Source organism: Lissotriton vulgaris, chromosome 4_1 (genome assembly GCF_964263255.1).
Source record: "Lissotriton vulgaris chromosome 4_1, aLisVul1.2, whole genome shotgun sequence".
NCBI classification, from domain to species: domain Eukaryota; kingdom Metazoa; phylum Chordata; class Amphibia; order Caudata; family Salamandridae; genus Lissotriton; species Lissotriton vulgaris.
The window spans coordinates 1,328,175,309-1,328,190,354 of record NC_141691.1 but is presented as its reverse complement, the minus strand read 5'-3'; positions in this window follow the sequence as shown (position 1 = coordinate 1,328,190,354).

The following is a 15,046-nucleotide window of genomic DNA, read 5'->3' as shown; positions in this document are numbered from 1 at the left end:
CCTGTGTGTACTGCGTGGATGCTTTGCACATGTCCTCGGGAGTGTGGCCTGCCCGCTCAGCACCACGCTACCCCATTTCTAACACATATGCTGAATGAACTGTGTAGGCATCATCCCTCACCTTCTGGCTTTTGTGCTGTGGTCAAAAAATACTGCTGAAGAGAACAGTGTGCAGGAGGGAGCAGTGCGCCTGCATGGAGGGTCCATTGATCCCCAGCAGTTGAGAAGGAGCTTAAGCTGGTCATGCACAGGTACTTCTGATAGTATTTAAAAAATATTAGGGCCACCTATTGCAAACTAATTCTAATTTTTCGCATTTTAGGTTTGTTCATGGTCATACTGTTCACACATCGGCAAAATGTTTACAGTGGAATATCGGTGGTCATCTTTGGCATATAAGGCCATCAATGGCTTAAATGTTAACAGTGCTATACTTCAGGTACTGCTGGTCCAGTCATAATAGTGGAAGATCCTGGCTTATTGGGAGCAGCCAAGACACGAGATGTTCTTACATGACCCTGTGAGGCAGGGGTTATCCGTATAAGGTAGTAGAATATGTGAGTGTTTTTTGAATATTTGGGTAGCGAACCTACATTCACCTAAATATTAAAAAATTACTAGCTTTCGTTTGATAAAATTAAGTATATTGTTCATAATTGGAAATTTGTTACTTGATAGCCAGCACTGTGCATTTTCATAAACCAACAAGTTGATTAGTTCGTATGGCAGGCAGATTTAAATTTAATTTCAAGAATTAACATTTTCTCTTATGGAATTTTTGACATTTTAAAGCAAATTGTACTTGAAAATGTTACTATTTTGTTTTCATATAACAGCATGATATTAAAATATCATAGTCTAAACACCATCTGGCAAAAATATACTGTCCTAAATTGTTTTACAAACATATCAACCCCATTTAGGTTAATAATAGGAAATACATTTGCAATGGAGTGATGTTTTAAAAATAATATTTAGGCCACAATGTGTATGCCAGAAGACACCTTTGTGATCGATAGTCTGACATACAACCTCTCATGCAGGCGGGTACAACAATTGTGGGTGGGGTTAGTCTTAATTAGCACTTATTAGAATATACTGGGACATGTCAGCGATCTTGCTATTTAGAACATGTGCATGAAAAATAAAGGTGCTTTATAATGCACGGCTTGATTCCATTTTCTCAGCATTCTAGAGAAGCGAAAGTACTACTGCATCCCACTTAGATAGTCTTGCTGGCTTTGCTCGTTTGCACCTTGAAGTCCATGGCAGGTGTTATGCCCAACCATGTTCAAAGATAACTAGCCAACACTGTTCTAGACTGTAGAACAGCTGCATTTGATTAATGTCAGCTAGCAACCAGATTTCAGCAAAGAAAATCTACAATTTCACTGCTAAATACATTACTACTATAAGCATGTACAACCTTCCTGAATTTTAACGGACCATTATGTACTCTCTAGCATTTTTGGTTTCTGAAGCTCTGGCATTTTACCTTTGCTTGGCATTGAGACAGGCTGCCAGCTCTCCATTTTAACATGGTTGTAACTGTCAGCTCAGCCCTATGGTGACAGCACTGTGGCTTAGCATGTGGCGGATGAACGGCAGTATCTAAGTGGTGTGAATTACAATTACCCAACACAGTATAAAATGGCTGGTCTTGTAACATGGTGACGCTGTATGATCTTATGTCTATCTGTGCTATGAGGCATAGGCGAAATGCGAGTAGAGGTAAATGCCGCAAATGTTTCTGTCACCGCACTAATGTGCCCAAGGTAGATGGCCTATGACACAACACTTATAGGAAATGGGGATAATGTTAATTCTATAACTATGCAGTTTATCAAGGCATTCCTGATTATGAGCTACCACCATTTTTGTGGTTTTGTCAGCTGCTGAAAGATCGAGGAAGGTCTTGTCTCTCAACATTCCGCCCACCCAGTATATTACTAGTTGTGCCTTGATAATGATGCTGAATGCTCAGAAAATTTTTCTACCATGGACATCATTCAGTGTCACCATAGTTGAAACTCTGTTTTTGCTTCTACTTGGATGTTAATATAGTATTGCTTAGTTTATGCTGTGAATATATTTTTACCTTTCCTTCCCAGCCATGTGTGAGCTGTGAGTACCAGTTTTTTTTGATGCGTATTGATTGTTGTGATACATCATAGATTAGACTTAACTCGTTATCTTTAGTAGCGTGGCTGCGATTTTAGGTTGGGATGGAACAGTTTTAGAGGTCCACCTCATGTGCAAGTTCATCCGGCTGAATCTAGGGTTGTCTTTGTGTGACTTGAACTGCTGTACCATGATACAAAAGTATGTCGCGGCCATCGTCTCATTTGGATCGAGTTGCTGAAAAAATCACTGGATTTTTTTTTAACGCTTTCTGTCCTCGTGGCACAGAGATGTTGCCTCGTGCAAATACACAAAGGGGCAGATTTACAAGCCCCTTGCGCCACTTATGCGTCACTTTTAACATGGGAAATGTGACGCAAAAGTGGAGCAAGGGGCTTGTAAATCTGCACCAAAATGTTTTGCCCTTTCTAATACGTAATCTGATATGTATAGTAGTTCCATCACAGACATGGGGGAGTGGGGGAGTGGGGGAGTGGGTCAAATGCCTTCCATCTACATGTAGCATACATGACACCACAGTCACATTAACTGGAGTACGGTGTGTAAGGATAAGCAATACGTACTAAAGGTGCTGAGCATATTGTGCACATGTGACAACCATATGCAGACACCCAGGATCTGCGATGACTTGTTCATGAGAGGAAAGAACACTCTGGTAAGAAAGGAGGCGTACTGTGTATTAATCTCAGCGAAAATGTGAACTCTGGCCTGGCAGCCTGTTTTTCACTTGGTCAGGGGAGTCACGCATGGCTGTGATTACATCTGGCTCTCCTTAGATCTCTTTGATTTATATTCCTGCCAGGGCGAGTTGATTGAACAGATGTGAGATATGCAAATCTTACGTTGCACAGTACCACCTGTATTATAATCACATATTAAAGTAGTACTGTCCGATACCTACTCAGACCTACATTTTTAACTTGACAGTGATCAGTCTGCATTGCCCCCATCACACCCGGAAAAAATGCAACACGTTGAATGTGTATAACTTTTTTAATTTCAGAGGGTGTTTTTAATCCGGCCATTTTTTTCTGTAAATCATCAATGGCCCCACACTCGGTTTGAATAGAAATTAGCTTGTTGGTGAAATCTGTAGTCTGGCACGGAGGTGTGACTGGATGTCATGAAAGTTGTGATGTTTGATTGTTGAGGATTCTGTGTCTTGCTCAGGAGGTAAATGATCTTGACATCATTTTTGATCAATTGGGAATTTGTAGAAATACTTTTCGTCAGTGTTGGTTATTGTAAGTCACATAAAAGGACTGGTCAGCTATTTCTGCACTGTGAACCATTTATTTTATCATGTTCTGGAATACTGGTGAGTACCTTTTCACTTCACATGCATGTGTTGTGCAAATGATAAGGTCGCTGTACATATTTTGCCAATGCCATGTCAATTGTATGATGTGTAGAAATGTTGTGATACACAGATGTGCTCATCAGTGCAAATGCACAGCATTTGCCATTCTGGATGTGAAGCATATTATGCATTTATGTGCATGATATGTGTAATATACCTCAAAATGTTGACACATTTTAACTTATTACATGTTATTAGGGAATGAGTGTGAGCAGATGCCCATATTGCACACTTTAATGTATGCAGCGTTCACATATTTTAGTCTTAGTTTGGGATATACATTTTAGGCTTGTAAAAGAGACATAACTCTGTCATTTTCTTGAATACAATGCAGTTATGTTTGATTCCTATGACTCAGTTATGTATGCATGCTTGTGTTGCCTAGTTTTCTTGAAGTGCATTGGAGCAACGTAACTTATGAGATGAGGTAGCCATTAATGTCCACTGTCATATTTAACACCAGGTTTGCTAAAGGCAGCTTCATCTATCAGTAACACACAATATTGTCACAAATACTTTAACCTCTATTAATCTTTGGTTGTGCCCCTTGTTCGTGTTGGTCAATTTCTCATGTATTTCATTTCTCCCTATTGTGTTTATCCCAGCTCTGTGATATTTCGGTTTTGCCAATTTTTGACTGGATGGATTGTATTCTTCCACATCTCTCCTCACCTGAACAAATTCCTCTGGCTCCCAGTCCAACAAAAGATGTAAGTTGAATCTACTCAGCCACACCGACTAAGCTATCCACAACACCAGTCAGCTTACCTCAACCACCGCCTCAATTCTACCCACTCACCAGACACCTTCGATCTGTGTCCCAAGCAAGAGCACATCTCCCTCGCGCCAAGAAGACCAGAAGCGATGGATGCTCCTTCTCTTAACTCGCAGCCATGACCTGGAACTGCTACCTGAAATCCCTCAAAACCTTCCCCTCCCTTTTTGTCTTCCGCAGGAACCTCAAGACATGACTCTTTCAAACAAAACAGGCATAATCTCCTCCCCCCTTTCAGGCCTGCCCTACTCAGTGACTGGGTACCCTCGTGGGTGATTAGCCCCACTCTACAAATCCACATAACATAATATAATCTAACTTAGCATAACACAAGAGGACATTGCAGCAAGAAGGGCAAAATCATTATATGGTTTTCTAGACGTCCTTATAGCTGTTATATTGTGGCTAGGGGATCTCATAAGATGATAATCAGAAGTAGCTGTTTACATTTAATGACTAATAATGTGTTTTCAATAGAAATAGGGTAGAATGCATAGAACTGAACTGGACGAAGGGCCATATGTATCAAGGTAACAATTTGCGATTCTGAATTAGCGATTTTTTGCGAATCGCAGATTCAGAATCGCAAATCGGTATGTATGAAAAAAATCGCAAATAAATAGCGCTTCAGTAAAAATCGCTATTTATCTGCCAGAACCCAAAAAGCGATTCCTTAAACCCAAGAAATCACAAATTTGCGATTCCTTAACGGAAAAATTCGCAATTTTGCGAATTTCGCTGATCAGCCCATCGGAAACTCTGATGCAGCTTGATGACATCACTACCAGGAAGTGACTGACTACCCATGCTGCACCAGAGTTGCTGAGTGAGAGTCACAGTGAGGGAGAGTGGGAGAGTGAACAGTGCTACAGTATCAACATGGCTGAAAGTGGAAACATGCCCATGCATGAAACACAGCAGCAGCAGCCGCAGCAGCAAGAGGGAGAATGTGCTCAATAGACTCTGAGCTCAAGCAAGTCAACTCTGATGCCCCGTTAGCTGATGGTCATGCTGTTCCTATCTTACTTTATGCTGATGACTCAGTGCTCCTATCCAGAACCCCTAGAGGCTTACAGAAATTGATGGATACATTTGCGGGTTTCATCAAGGAAAAAAAAATAAAAATTACCAATACTAAAACATTCATTATGCCATGTGGAAAGAAAATGAGGAAGCTGAAAGCTTTCCATATAGAGGGACAAAAAATAGAAGTTGTAAATAAATTCTGTTATTTGAGTTCTTCAATTAAATCTAGTATGCTGTCTTCCTCCAGTCTGTAGTGGGTGTAGATGTCCTCCTCAGTGCGCTGGTAGATGGTGATGTGCGCACAGAATATCCCCTCCTGGCGTCTCCTCCTCTGCGCAGCAGCTCTCAGTCGCATCCTCCTGGCTATCAAGTAAAGCCCTGCCATTGTTGGAAGGGTCTGTTGCATTCTGGTACTCCTTATATAGTTTTTACCTGGTTACCACCTGCTCCCACTTGGTGGTAATTGCGATTCTGTATTTTGCAAATTTTTGAGAATCGCTAAATGCGATTTTTTCATACAATTAATTGCGATTTTTTTTGCGATTTCCCGTTTGCGATTTTCGCACAATGCAAATTTTCAAAAATAGGTAATCGCAGGAAAACCGCAACATTTTTCATTCTCGCAATTTTAGGAATCACATTTTTAGCGATTCCTTCTTTAGCACGATATTTTCCTACATACATGCCATTTTGCTAATTCGCATTTGCAAACGCAGAAATTCTGCGAATTTCGGCGTTTGCGACTGCGATTTACCTTCATATATATGGCCCTAAGTCATCAATTTGAAATATATTTAACATTTCTATTTTAAAGGTAGTTGTGTTTGCCACCCAAAAATGATGTCTTCAAACAAAACTTACTGCCTGTTTGTTGCAGTAAAAATAAGCATATTTACGTTCTGATAACATTTTTAAGAATAGTGTGTAATAGAAAGATCTACAGAATTACAATTTTCACTAACATCACTATATACCTAAGAGAAGAACTTCGGCGATGCAGTAAAAACATGGGATATGGTTAAAGATTGTGAAATGCTATTTTGAGATGGACGGATTTTATGGAATGTTCTAATGTTTAATAATAATAGTCTGGGATTTCCTGAAAAAAAAAATAGGTGATCAAATGAATCAACATCAATCAAAAGGCCAAAGGGAAGCAATTTCTTCTGCCACGGGAAAAGGAGAAAAAAGTCAAGACCTGCAATGACCTTTTGGAAATCAATTAATTGATTAAAAAATTCCTTTGTGTTTTGAGAAAAGTAAACAGGATAAACATCGTTGTAATTTTTCCTAAAGGTATTCATGATTGGCAGCGCTGTGCATGTTATTGATTGTCTAGAGTACATTTAAGGTGAACTTCTCTCAGTGCTGCAAAGGGGAAGTGTACTTTAGTAATAGCTGAAATAATGGTCTTCAGGGGCACTTCAGAAAGATCAACACCACAAATGAAGAGCATTTACCCATTGCAGCGAAGTTGAATTGCATTTGAAATTTAGTTACAATTCTTCAGGCTAGAAACAATTATTAAAACATTTTCTTTAGTTGCTGATCCTTTTCACCTTGTCAGGATCCGGGTGTATTGTTGAGCGTTGTTTTTGCTATGCTGCCTCAGTTATGTCTTTAACGTTTTGATGAACATTTTAGGAGTGGACCATTCTGTCAGATGTTGTAGAGTACAACAATGGGCCATATGTATAAAACTTTATTTGAGGTTGCAAACGAATCGGGCCTTTTGCAACTGCAAAAAAAGGTTTCTTAAATGTACAAAAGCCATGTTGCAGTTAGGTAACCTGATATTGAATCATAATTTTGGTTTCTAGATCGGTATTTAGAAGGGGCGTATTTACGACATCTCTTCCTAATAACTATTCACTGTGGTACGTATGAATATTTTGGGACCAAATGAAGGTAGTAAAACATCTTTTTCTTTACCAACACCTCAGAGGAGGTGGTAACCATTTTCAAATGTCAAGTGGTCCTCATGGGACCCATTCCCTTTTGTCAATGTTGATACGAAAATTTTTAAGAGCAGACAGTGGTCCCATATAACTGTTAAAAAATGAAACTTAAACGGTTCTTTTTTTACTTTTTAAGTGCATACTTTTTTCATTTAAGTAAAACAGGCTGCATTTAAAAAAAGCAATCACACACATGGTGTTCTGCTGACCCCATAAGTCCACCATACCCGTGATGGCAGCAATTCCTTATGGGCCGCAAATTGTGACTTACCTCATTAATATTCATTAGGTATGTATATTGCAACTCTATTAGGAATCACTAATACTAACATTTTTGTACATTAGACATTGCGATTTCCTAATTGCGATTTACAGAGAATCACAATAAGGAACTTGCAATCCCTAAATTCTTTACACATGTCCCTTTATCTTATGTGTAGGTTTTTTGTTTGTAAGAAAAATCAGTACAATGAGATAATGCAATTTGAGACTATATCTAAGCAGACTTGTGACTTGGTCATAAACGGATTTGTAAAATCCTGTGGTTCTCGGAAAATGTGCTTAATCTGCTATTAAGTTATTTACTGCTGCGATATTGTAGTGTGGCAGTAAAAATACGGCTAGTGCTAATTTCCTGCTCACTGTGCATTTACCATATCTATTGAAAATTGCCAGAATTTACAATTGACTAAATCTCTGAATCAGTCCACTTTACCTGCCACATGTTGTGTGTTCCCCAGAGAGTGCAGCTTTGATGGTTGCATTATGTTGGAACCCCACCATATGCATAAGATAAAACATATAGCACATAAGGTGCTCTGAAATGTTTTAAAAATTATTTATAGTATTAAGTAAAAGACTATCCCTTAATCTTTCTCCTATTTCTTCAAAATTCAAACGTTTTAGTTTCCAAAAAAGTGAAAGGACTCTGCCGTCTTAATTGAACACATATGAAAACATACGTGGCAAGCAAGTGAGGGTTTCATGTCATAATACCATGTAAAGAAATAGCTTCTGAAATGAACATTGTGTCCTAAATATTATTTCCAAAACAATCATCCTATTGAGTATAGAGTTTCTATTATTAACTCCAATGGGGGTACATTTTTGTACACAACATTTGGGGCACAAAATTAGATCCCAAATGATAATACGACAATGATATTCTGTTAACACACCAATGTGATGAGAGGCTTCTCTTTGTCTTTGACACTCACTTGCTTCAAAGCAAATGTTATGAGTCCCATTTGACAGGTAGCTGTGACAACTTGGGCGGGTACTTGAAACATGGTCATATAACTTATGTGGAACGGCTTCTGTAGTCACAAGTTGGGTGGTAATCTCCTTGCAAGGAAGGTAGGAACTGCTCATGTCACCTCCATGTGGAGGTGTTACTTTAGCTAGGAGGGATTCATTATCTCTACCCATATTAGCCCTGATGAATCTGCCATATTGTATATTAGGCTAGTTTATGGGCAGAAACATGTAGGCAGAAAAATAGTTGTGAGGGCCATAGTGCCAAAAAGCATTCCTCTCAGTAAAAAACTATAGATGTGAGGGTCATGGTGCCCAGAAACCTTTTCATCAGTTCATTTAGCCATACCTAGGGTACCTAATAATAGAGGGAAATCCTATAGGATTTCCCTAAGGTATTTGTATTTGAATTCCTGTAATTATCCAAGGATTGTTTATCAAAAAGTCCCTCATACTCATAAGGTGAGTCTGCACTGGTAATTCCATCTTACCAGGGTAGAGTGAAGAAGTCTATGATGAAGCATGCCACATTATGTGGGTGAGTGTTCCTCATCCAGAACAACTGGATCTGGCCTTTCCACATTGGTACATTTAATACAGAACACAATGGTCTTATGCTCTCTTTTTCGATACACCATACTCGTTGTGGTTCTTTGCGTTAACATTTTTTAGGAGGTGGGTGTTTTTCTCCTCTTCATCTCCCCTGTGCTTGTATATGACTGGACATGCACACATACAACATCATACAAAAAGTCCATTGGAGCAGATCTGACATACTAATATATGCTTACAGCCCTGTGCTACATTGCTCTTGATAAACTGTGTGAAAATCAATTATTTTACCACTACATTCGCCATCAATTGTACAGCTATGCATTCCTTTCTTCCCATTTGCCATGACTGCAGTGATTAATTGTCTTATCTTTGGCATTCAATCATCTGCTTAGTTCTGTTTCAGTGAATTCTCTTAATGCCAGACTAAGTCAATCCAAGTAATCTTCAGAGCAAATGCAAGTGCAAAGCATTGTGAACCTCAGTGTTGCAACTGCAAACGTGGATGACATGAAACCCATGACAGGGCACACTACCTTGGAGTCTGCCTGTTATGTTGCTTATTAGATTGAAGCCCATAAAAGCCAAGTGAATGACGATTACAAGTTTATACCACCGCCGCTGAGTAGGTCTTGGACCGCTTTGCTTTGCCACCCTGAGAGTGTCAAGTGCTACAGTGGGTGGAGTGTTAGGTTTCCAGTGAGGAGACAATTGAGGACTTCTTACTTGCACAGGCCTCATATACTGCACAAAATAATAACCAACTGTCTTGCAGATTGCATAGAAAGGCCACACATAGAATGTTTCATGTTTCTTGTATGTAGAGGTTTGTAATAGATAATCACAGCAAGGCACATATTTAATATGCATTTGTACAGGACCGTGAACAATGCAAATTGTTGCTTTATGATGCGAAGAAGCACACATGACAATTAGAGGTGGCTATGCTTTGGTTAGAGCCCTCCTCTTAATAAAGTATCATGGCCTGGTTTCTCATGGAATCAGAATGCCAAATAAAACCAGATGCCAACAATAGCCAATCAATAAATGAGCATAATTTCATTTGATAAGCCTGTGTGTAATGTGTAATTTTCATGAGATTACATATTTTAGCATTGAGTGGTAGTCATCATGTAGAATAGAGAATGTACCTCCAGCTTAAAGGCCATTCAAGACAACATTGTCTCAAATTTGAGCATCGGCACAGGTGCTGGAAGTAAAGGTGCAGGAGGCGCTGCTGCACCGCCAGGATTACCATGCTTGTGTTCAGAAGGTGCCTGAGCAATAAAGAGGCTTGTTAGACTTGTCAGCCATAGGGTGGTCTTTTCCTAAACGTGTTCCCTACTCCTTCTGTTTTTGCTGACATTTATTTTAGTTGACTTTAGGACTCTGCACACTTTACCATTGCTAACCAGCGCTAAAGTGCCTTTGCTCTCCTTTAAGTATTGTGAAATTAGCCAACCCCAATCGGCATCTTTAATTTACTTGTAAGTTCCCAGTAAAGTGGTACTACGTGTTCCCAAGGATTTAAAATTAAATACTACTATTGGGCCTGCAGCTCCTATTATGTCACTCAGGTAAGTACCACTTCAATCATGTCTCAGGCCTGCCATTGCAGCCTGTGTGTGTAGTTTTAAACCGTCATTTTGATCTGCCAAAATAAAGTTGTTTGCCAGGTCTAAACTCTCCTTTTTAATACATATAAGTCACCACTAAGGTGGGCCCTAAACAGCCCATAGATCAGAATTTAGTGAATTTAAAAAGTTGACATGTACTTTTAAGCTTTACATGTTTTGGTAGTGTAAAACACCTACATTTGTCTTGCACTAATTTGAGGTCTATCTCTCATAAAGCATAACATTGGGTTACCCTATTGCATTCAATAAATGATAATTTTCAATTGGGAACAGGTAGGAATACCACATTTGGTCTCTAAAGAATTGAAATTCAAAATCATCTTTAATATTAAAGTTGGATTTTACATCACAACTCTGAAAATGCATCTTTTTGAAAGTTGCCTTTTTCTTGCTAACCATTTGGTGCATGCAGCTTATATCCTGGGTCACATGACTAGGTGTAGCTGGTAGTTGGTCTTAGTGTATTACTCCCAGACAGTGAGACAATGGGGGACAGAATGTTGGTAGAATGGGCCATCTCTGACTTGATAGGGGGATGAGCTGTCAACACCACACTTACACATCACAAAGGCTCTACCTCAGCACACTCGCAAAGAGTTTCACACTAGTCTTTTATGTCTCCAGACAAGCTGGGACAGGGGTAGGGACCGAGGAGATTCTAAAAACCTCTGTGAGTGAAACCCTCTAGAAACCTTTTCTACTTCAAAGTTCAAAGCTGGCACCAGGGATAAATATTGGACCTTTAGACTCAAATCTTCAGCTCACTTCTGGACCTGTGGACTTTGTCATAAACATGGACTGCCTAGCTGTGAAGCCTGACCTGTTGACCTGTTTGTACTACAAGTTACATTCTACACCTGTGCCACTCTCCGGCAAAATGGACATGGCACATTTGCTACACTTGTTCTTTGTATGGTGCTTGGATTTTGTTCTAATCCTTATGACTTCAGTGATGTACCATTGATGGCATTATCCCCACTCTGAATATTGTTCCAGCCCCACTGTTGAATGGGTCAATGCTTAGAGTTAAATTAAATTAGCATTGGTGGAGGAGTACTGCTGATGACACCATCAATGTGTGATTCCTTGTAAATATTCCACTGCACTGTTTATTTGCCACTTGTACAATGCAGTAGTGCATATTGTTTGGTGGCATTGTTCTGAGACTTTTGGTACATTTGAGTCCCAGTCTCACAGAGCAAGAGTTGGATCTAAATGACCCATTTTCAGATTGCAGCTTACTTGTGGCGCAGATGCTTCAACCGCAGCATGTTACTGTACTACTGAATATGGGTCCTAAATCTAAAGGCAGCGGGCATGATTCACAAAGGTAAACTGAGTCGAAAGTCTAACTTTACGACTTTCAGTATTCACAAAGGGCATTTATGAAGAGTAAAGTTAGACTTTCGTCTCACTTTTGATCTCAGTTAAACTTAAACCAAAAGTTACGTTTAACTGAGACTAAAGTCTAACTTTACTACTCGTAAATGCCCTTTGTGAATTCCGAAAGATGTAAAGTTAGACTTTCGGCTCAGTCTACCTTTGTGAATCTGGCCAATATTCCTGAGTGGCATACCGGTGCACAGAGGAAAGGAGAGTCATGTGTGTATTGTAAGTTGTGGTATCTCCAGGTTCCCTCTTGTGCTGTTGTCGGCACTGGAGAGTAACCCTGGTGATGGAATGTAATGAGGTCATAGAGTGTGGGGAAGAACAGTAAGACACTTCTTAGTGAAGAGCCGTTAGTAGTGAATGAGACCCTTTCAATAAGATATAAAGATAATACTTCAAACGATTTCTACGTGTCTGCGTGTCTTGGAAGACCCTTCCTACGTAAGTGAAACGGGTAAGCTCCCGAAGGGCTAGCCTATTGTCCAAACCTTTTCCTATAACTTAAGAGACAGAAAACAGCAAGTAATTCCCCAAATACTCTGCACCTCTCCCCTGGGGTGTAAGAAAGACTATTAGTGGCTGTTACTAATATAGAGTGTGGTTCAGTGCTAGGGACCTATCTTTCCTTTGAACATTCCTACTAACTAATAGAAACTATTTCAGCTTAATGCTTACAGTGTTGTAATGCTACCAAGCAGAGTCTTTCCCACCAACAGAGACTTTCAAATTTGTGATGTGGCATCCCTGGCACATGAAGGGAGTCCCCAGAGCCACAGAACATCTTTCTCGGGCCCATGTGGAACGTAGTGGACCAACTGACCTGTCGTGGGAGAGGAAAGTTCACTAGGGAACAAATGAGAGAGATGGTGTTAGAAGAGACTACTCCCTTTGAAACAGTAACCTTACTGAAAGGGACCCTTGCTTGGGTAATGCTGCAGAACTCGTAGGCAGAAATCCTGCTCACTGGAAAACATGAATCTGACTTCCCCAACACAAGGAGATGATGGACAGGGCGCTGAAGCCTGTCAGACACTCACCTCCAGTCACTATTAGATCTGTGTTGAATCCATCTTCGTTCTTTAGCTCCCCCAGTTCATACCCAGTCATATGCAAATCAGTCTTCCCTGAGCATACCCAGTAACAAGCATCCTGGATGTCTTTTGCTTTCTCACCCTAAGTACACCAGGTATGTCCAGATGTGGTTCCTGGGCTCATTGTGCCACTGAATTCAAGCTAGCCTAGCTGATGAGGGGTGAAACCCCAAATCATGTCCTAGGATGCTTGTTTCTGGTCCAGGGAGGACCTGACTTGGCAGCTCGGGCTGGACTGTTCCAATGAGGAGCAGGTCATGACTGATTTGCATATGAATGGATCTTAAATGGGGTGCATGGTGAACAAAAGAACAATAGATTTATCCCAGATCTTTTGACTGGGTGTGCATGTTTTGATTTGTTCCACATTCCTTCCATCAATGGTGTGTGTTTTCCCAAATGCAAGGTCCGTGCACATATAGTCGATTACTAAATTTCACACTTCCAAAAGAAAACGACAAACATTGCTTCTTTTTATGTGTGTGTTTGTATCTGTGATTGACTCTGTGTATTGCTCTGTGTGCATGCAAACCTTTATGTCTCAACGAACTTTAGGTTTGGTTATGAGCTTGCGCGCCCACAGATATGTGTATCTACGTCAAGTGGTCTGACTAGGCAAGTGCTCGATAATATTTTGGCCTGTGCATATATATTCTTTTTCCACATGTGCTTATGGTTGGTTTGGGACTGTTTTCATTGCAATCATTTCAAATTTGGTTTTTATATGATCATTTTTTCTGGTCATTCCCATGAGGGCAATGCAACACCATGCAATTGTATTGATGCTACCAGTGTTTCCTGTCACCTTACCTCAGAAGTTAACCATCTAGAAAATGATCTAGAGGGTGCTAGTAAGAAGCAGGATAGATGACTGTTTTCAGAAGTTGATGGGCTATCATGACCCAAACACAGAAGACCCCATGATTGAATTCTATGGCCAGCCTCCTCAGTGGTTTGACCAGTTTTTGTAAGGATCAGACTGGCCCATAGGGCAATCAGACAGCGACTGATGGTCTGGTCTGACAGATTTGTGTGTGGGACTTTGTATTAGCAGTTTATGGGCCTGTTATATGGCCAGCTGGATAGTTTGTTTACTGTTGATCTACCTGATATTACCACAAACATTACCTGCAACTAACTCAAATGCATACAATATTTCATACCTTGTAAAATAGCCACAGAGCATGTCTTTACAAGTTCAAAACTGGCCTAATTTGCAAACATGGGACATTTTGTTTTAGCTGTCTGATTCACTATTGGGGACCACTTTTATTTTGGTGCCTGGGCCTATTTGATGTTCCATTTTTGCCCAGGTCAGGGATAATTTTGGTTTTTAGTCCAGCCCTGCATAAACCACATGTCTAACTAACACCCGACAACAGAGCTGTGAATTGTTCGCTAGCTTTACATAATTACTACGTCAGTTCCTGCTTTTGCGATTTATATTCTCCGTTAAGTCGTTGTACAGTTGAAAAATGCAAAGCAGGATTGGTTGAGCTGCTGGTTGCCCTGGAGGGGTACATCTGGACAGCTGTACCTTATCTGTGCAGTACCATTTGGTTGCTTACTAATCTGGTCCAGTAAATGTGAGCTCATTATTGTTTCAGATTTCGAACCCACTGAAATGCATCTGCAGCATCGTTAGGATTTGGAATGGTTTGATTTTGGCACACACATGCTCTGTATTTTGGCAACAGTGAGCTCTAGGTTATGTGATTGTTACACCCTCTTTCCCAATTGTAGGCTTTGATGTCTTTGGGACGTAGCGTGTTTGGTTTAATACAAATGTAAACACGGAAGAGGTTTCTACATATTAAGTGCAGGGCTAATAAACAGTATACAAATTGTTAGAGAGCTCATGA